At 35.6% G+C, this 7,062-nt stretch overlaps 1 non-coding gene across 1 annotated transcript; it reads left to right on the forward strand.

Moving 5' to 3' along the window:
• Positions 1–6,584: 6,584 nt before the first annotated feature.
• LOC127745339 (small nucleolar RNA R71) lies at positions 6,585–6,688 on the forward strand. Its single transcript, XR_008006536.1, has one exon. It is a non-coding gene; the product is annotated as a small nucleolar RNA R71 (small nucleolar RNA).
• Positions 6,689–7,062: the final 374 nt, after the last annotated feature.

The following is a 7,062-nucleotide window of genomic DNA, read 5'->3' on the forward strand; positions in this document are numbered from 1 at the left end:
TAACTAACTAACAAGATTTAAAAAGAATAAAAGATCTGATTTTGAAAATTTAAAATTTAAAAAGGGAAAGTTAAAAGAAGATCTTGAAAATTAAAAATTGGAAAGGAAAAGTCAAACACAGATTAGGAAAGATAAGATTTGAAAGATTTGAAAAGAACTGAATTTTAAAATTAGAAAATTGAATTTTGAAAATATTGAATTTTGAAATTTGAAATTTAAAATTTGAAATCTAAATTTTAAAACTTGAATTTTGAAATTTTGAATTTTGAAATCTGAAGTTTGAAAATTGAACTTGAATTAAGGTAAGATAAGAATTTGAAATTTGAATTTTAAAATTCGAGTTTAAGATAAGATAAGATAAAATTTTGAATTTTAAAGAAAAAGATAAGACAAATATTTGAAAAGATAACAAGAAAGTTTAAAATTTGAATTTTGAATTTTCGAATTTTGAAAAATTAAAAAGACAAACACTAAAAGACACCAAACTTAAAAATTTAGAAATCAATTGACTAGGATTTAAAAAATTTGGAGAGAAAAACACAAAAGGACACTAAACTAAAAAATTTTAAGATCAAACAAAAGAAAATAAAAAGAACATTTCGAATATTATGAAGAGCAATCAAGGAAAATTTTCGAAAAACTGAAGGAAAGAAAAACCAAGAAACACCAAAAAGAAACCAAACTTAAATATTTTGAAATCAAATAAGAAAAATTATCAAGAAAATTTTGAACATCAAGAAAGAAAACAAGAACAATTTTGAACATTCAAAGAAAAACATGAACACAAAAAGGGACACCAAATTTAAAAACTGACACAAGACTCAAACAAAAGATAAAGATTACTAAAGAAAAGAAAAGGTTTTGAAAAATTTTTGAAAAAGAAAACAAGAAACACAATTAAAAGAGCAAATAAACCATAAAAAGTACCTAATCTAAGCAACAAGATAGTCCGGTAGTTTGTCAATCTCGAACAATCCCCGGTAACGGCGTCAAAAACTTGGTACGGGAAATTGAACTCCGCAAATCCCGCACAGATGAACCGGAAAGTGTACTAGGTCGTCCAAGTAATACCTCTAGTGAGTGAGAGTCGAATCCCACGAGAATTTTTGGATTGAGCAAGCAATGGCTTGATAAACCCCACTTTTAGGGTTTATCTTGTGCTTATTTTAGGTGGTTTGATCACCTTTTACCCACATTTATCCAATGAAATAGCATGGTTTCATGATTGTCTCCTAGATTGTGCATAAGTGTGAAAACATGTTTTTCGAACCTTTAATTAGCTAAATTTAATTCGCCTTTGATTCCACTAGATGCCTTGATATGTTTGTTAGTGAATTCATATTGGAAAGGTTAGGAATGGATCAAAGGGATGAAGAGGAAAAGCATGCAAGTGGAGAACTCATGAAGAAACAAGGATTTAGGATACTGAGATCGATGTGAACGCGCGACAGACCCGCACGCGTGGATTGTAGAGTCGCATGGCGACGCGTACGCGTACATGGCGCGTACGCGTGGAAGCAAAATACCAATAAATGCGTACGTGTACATGGCACATACGCGTCGATGCTCGCACGTGACTCACTTAAAGACAAAACGCTGGGGGCAAATTCTGGGCTTTCCAGGCCCAGATCTAGCTCATTTCTGAGGCTATTTAAGGTAGAATTCAAGGTGAAGTCAACACATTAGAATCACTTCACACATTAGAACAAAATTTAGTTAGAGAAGTAGTTAGAGTTAGTTTCTAGAAAGAGAAGCTCTATCTTCTCTCTAGAATTAGGATTAGGTTTAGGTTAATCTCTTAGATCTAGATCTACTTCTTCTTTTGCTTCAATTTTCCTTTTGCTTTATGAATTCTCATGTAGATCTCTATTTCTCTTTCAATGCAATTTATGATCTCCATGTCTTTTCATGTTTGATTTGATTTTCTATTATGGATCTCTTGCCATTATAGTTAGATCTTTCTTTAATTCTTGCAATTCATGTTGTTTACCTTTATTGCCTTTTATCTGTTTGATGAAATGCTTCTTCTAGTTATGAGTTAGATTTTGTTCCTCTTGGCCTTGGTTGAGTAATTAGTGACTCTTGAGTTATCTAATTCTTTTGTTAATTGATAACTGGAACTTGCTAATTGATTTGAATGACACTAAAGCTAGTCTTTCCCTTGGGATTTGGCTAGGACTTGTGAACTCAAGTTAATTCATCCACTTGACTTGCTTCCATGGTTAGAGGTTAACTAAGTGAGAGCAATGAACAATTCTCATCACAATTGATAAGGATAACTAGGATAGGACTTCTAGTTCTCATACCTTGCCAAGAGCTGTCTTACTTGCTAGTTTATTTCATTTGCAATTTGCTTTTCTTGTTTCTTATCTCAAAAATCCCAAACATACTTCATAACCAATAGCAAGAACACTTTATTGCAATTTCTACGGAGAACGACCTGGTTATTATTTGTAGGGGTTTGTTATTTGTGACAACCAAATTTTTGTATGAAAGGATTTTAGTTGGTTTAGAAACTATACTTGCAACGAGAATTTAATTGTGAAATTCTTTACCATAAAAAAATCCAATCAACAAAATGGCGCCGTTGCCAAGAAATTGCAATGGTGTTATGTTATTGGTTATTGTATATATGTGAATATTGTGAATATGCTTCCTTGTTGATTGTTGCTAGTCTTACTAGTTTGTTTTCCTTATTTCTTGTTAACTTTTGATTTTATTTTCTCTTGCTATCATGAATTCTCACTTTGGCTATGAGTTTGGTTATAATTATGTTGTAGGAAGTGGAGATTACAATGAAGACATGCATCAAGGATGGGACAATCAAAGGTTGGAGGAGCCATATGCATATGACCAATCCTCTTGGCAACAATCCCACTAATGCACTATGAGCAAGAGCCATTTTATGATGCATACCAATCCAATGGCTATGGTAAATCCCCTTTTGACTTTCAAGAACCACCACAGTATGCCTATGAGTCACATCCTCAACATAACCCTCAAGAAGTAAAATAAGTAGAAAAGAAGGCAAAAGCAAGAGAAGAGAGGGGTGGAAGGAAGAAGAAGAGAAGTAGAGAGGAGAGAAGAAGAGAAGTGTAATGGTGAGAAAATAGGGGCGTGCGTGCGTATGCACACTAAGTGAAGCGGGTAAGGCGTGCGTCCGCACAGAGTGTGCGAACGCTCCAGGTAGGATAGGTATTGTGTAGTGTACGCACGCACAAGGGTGTGCGCGCGCACAGAAGGTAAAGAAATGGAGGGTGAGCAGAAGCACAAGTGTGTGCGAGCACTCCGAACAGAGAGGGGATTAAGAGGTGTGCATACGCACCAGCTTGTGCGCACACACGCACGGAACACTTTTTTTAAGAACAATGAAACGTCAAAATTGCCAGCTATCTCGACATGTGTGCGTACGCACACAGGTCCGTGCATGCGCTCCAAAGTGCGCGAGCACTCCAAACAGAAGGTCCATAAGCTGGTGTGCGTGTGCACATAACTCAAAAACTGGGGTTTTGTGCTTACGCACAGGTGTGTGCACACGTACATGCTCTATTTTTCTCAAAATTTTTTTAGTGCTCTAAGGTACCAAACTTGAAATCCAAAATAGCTTTTTTGCCCTAAAACATATTATTCATCACAAACACATGATCTAAACTAAAATCTAATCAATTAATCTTGAAGTTAAACTAAACCTAAGCTATTTACAAGAGACAAAATGCAATAAATTGAAACTATGTACAAAGAGAGGGTTAGGAAGGTGTTACCATGGTGGGGTGTCTCTCACCTAGCACTTCTATTTAGAGTCCTTAAGTTGGACTTTATTGAGAAATTTTAACAATGTTTGGGTCTCCAGACTCTCCATTGATTGCACCAAGCTTGGATGGAGTGTCCCTCAAGCCATGAGCTCACAATAAGAAAACAAAAAGCAACCAAGAAAAATATATTCACAATATTAACATATTCACAATAGCAAAAAAAAAGCAAGATATTCACATGTTAACATATTCACAATCAACCAAAAATAAGCAAGTAACATATGCACAATAAACCAAAGACAAACTATTCACATATTCACATATTAACAATAGCCAAAAACAACACCATTGCAACTCCCCAGCAACGGCGCCAAATTTGATGTTGAGGAATTTATCGTCGATCTAGATTTTCACAAAATAGAATTCCATCGTTGAAAGTATAGTCTAGACCAACAATTAATTCCCAAATCAAATGTTTTAAATTCAAATTATAATAACCGAGATCGAGAGTAATTCAACCTCGGGTCATCTTTCCTAGGAATTCCAATTGAGTGTCATATTATTGGCTCTGGGAGGAAAGCGAGAATTGGAATGCAAGAGAGAGCAAGTAATGTGAATGGCAAGAAAGTAAATGATCATGCAAGAAATTAAAGTCAAAGCAAGTAAAGGCAATGAAAATGTAAATTAAGTACTAAAAGGGACTCTTGGTGAGAATTGAAGAATTTAGGATTTCTATCTTAGTTATGGACCACAAACATGGCAATTGTGTGGAATTAATTCCAATTAGTCAATCCTACTTGAGAATTAGTCAAAAGGGCATAATTGATTCTAATCCCTAAGTCCTAAGTCAACAATAGTGGGTCACTTAGAGTCAAGGGAAACCAAACCAAGTAACAATTCTCACATAATGCGAAATGGACAGCCACAACTCAATTCTACCCAAACACCCAACTTCTCAATCAAGAGTGGAAAAACTAAACATGTAAGAAATTTAATATCAAAGCAATAAAAGTCAAAGCAATAGAAGTCAAAGCAAGGAAAATTAAAATGTAAGAAACCTCTTCGCAAGGATTGAGGGCTAAGGTTACCTATCTTAGCCATTGACCACAAACACATGATGATTATGAAGAGTTAATTCTACTTAGTCAACCCTACATCGAGAATAAGTCAAATAGGCATAGTTGATTTCAATCCCTTAGTCCTATGTCAACACTAAGGGTCACATAGAGTCAAGGGAGACCAAATCAACTAACTACTCTAATGTATCAAACAAGAATGGACATCAATGACTCAAGAATCACCAAAGTCAACAATTTCAAGTCAAGAGTGGAGAAAAACTAAGTAGAAACTAAGCCAAGTATTTTATCAAACACTTGGTGTGCATGAAAATAAAATAATATTAAATTACATTAAAAATAAATTCTAACTACCAAAAGCCAGAAAATCATAATAACAACTAAAGAAAGCAATAAATGAACATAAAACATAAATTGCATTAATTGAAAGTAAAATTAACAAAGTGTTCATAACATAAGAATGGCAAATAAAGGAAATAACAAGAGAAATGAAGAAGAAGAAAGACCCAATAACAATAAATGACAAAGAAAAGTAAATGAAAACAAGAATTAAAATTAGAAATTACAAGAAATTAAACTAAAGAACCCTAATTCTAGAGAGAAGGGGGAGCTTTTCTCTTTAGAAAATGACTTACATGATGCCAAACTAACCCTAATTGCTCCCCCCTTTTACATGGAAACAGGGCCTCTTTGATATAGCACTCAATCAGTCTCAGAAGGTCCAAAATTGGGCTCTGGAGGCCCAAAATTTTCCCCCAGCGATTTGCAGTAAATGAGTCATGCGCTGGGATCTGTGCGTACGCACACATGCTGATTTTCTTCTTGTGCGTATGCACAGGGGTTTGTACGTACGTACATGCAGTTGTGTGGTTCTTGTGCGTACGCACAGGTCATGGTATAACTTGGGAATGCATTTGTGGATATTGGTATCTGCTTGGATAAGTATCCAAATTGTGCTTCCAGATTTGTGATTGCTGCCCCTTGGTTCTTTATATTGGATCTGGCCTCCTCTTGGATTGCATCTATCTTTTTTTTAGCTTGAACTTGTCTCTCTGCAATAGTAGCAATATCCCCTGCTAACTGTGCCATCATGGCTTCTAATCTTATAAAATTGCCACTGTCATCACATGATTGTGGGGTTAAGGATGATACATTATGAGAATGGTTGTTGTGTGATTGTTGGTTGGAGTGGTAGGGGGTATTATGTGAATTGTGGTAGGATCTATGATTGTTAGATTGATAACTGGGGTTGCTGTACTAGTTAGAGTGGTATGGTTTGTGGTATTGGGTATGGTTTTGTTGGTTTCCCTACCCAAAATTTGGGTGGTTCTTCCAACCTGGATTGTAAGTTTTAGCATTGGGATCATATGGTTGTCTAGATGAATTGTTCACATAGTTGGCTTGCTCTCATTCACATTCAACTTCTGGATTATCTCCTTCTTGCATAGGTTCTTGAGCATTGATGGCTGAAACTTGATTCTTCTCTATTTGCTTGGTTAGAGCTACTAGTTGAGCTATGATCATCTTGTTTTGAGATAGTAGAGCATCCATGTGGTTTAGCTCCATTACTCCCTTTCTTGGGTTCCTATCGGAGGCATAGAAATACTCATTATTAACCACAGTTTTTATGATGTATATGGCCTCTTCAATTATCTTCTTGTTGTTGAGAGAGCCTCCTAAAGAGTGATCTAAGGCCTTCTTTAACTCTTGAGACAATCTGTCATAGAAAATATGTAGCTGTACCCACTCATTGAACATGTCCGGAGGGCACCTTCTTGTCAACTCTTTGTAGCTCTCCCATGCTTCATAGATAGTCTCCCCATCTTGTTGTCTAAATGTTTGTACCTCAATTCTCAACTTGATAACTCTTTGGGGAGGGTATAATTTTTCCAAGAACTTATTCACCACCTCTTCCCAAGTTGTTAAACTCTCCTTGAGAAAGGAGTCCAGCCACTTAGATGCTTTATCCCTAAGAGAAAAGGAAAACAAAAGCAATCTATAGGTGTCAGGGTGAACATCATTAGCCTTCACCGTGTCACAGATTCTCAAGAATGTGGTTAGATGTTTATTTGGATCTTCTTAAGCATTTTCTCCGAATGAATAGTTATTCTGAACAAGAGTAATTAGCTGCGGTTTGTGCTCAAAATTGTTGGCATGTATGGTAGGTTTCAAGATACTACTTTCACAATTCCCAGGATTGGGATTGATATAAAAGACTAGAACTCTCCTTGCTT

Source organism: Arachis duranensis, chromosome 2 (assembly GCF_000817695.3).
Source record: "Arachis duranensis cultivar V14167 chromosome 2, aradu.V14167.gnm2.J7QH, whole genome shotgun sequence".
In the NCBI taxonomy this organism is placed as follows: Eukaryota; Viridiplantae; Streptophyta; class Magnoliopsida; order Fabales; family Fabaceae; genus Arachis; species Arachis duranensis.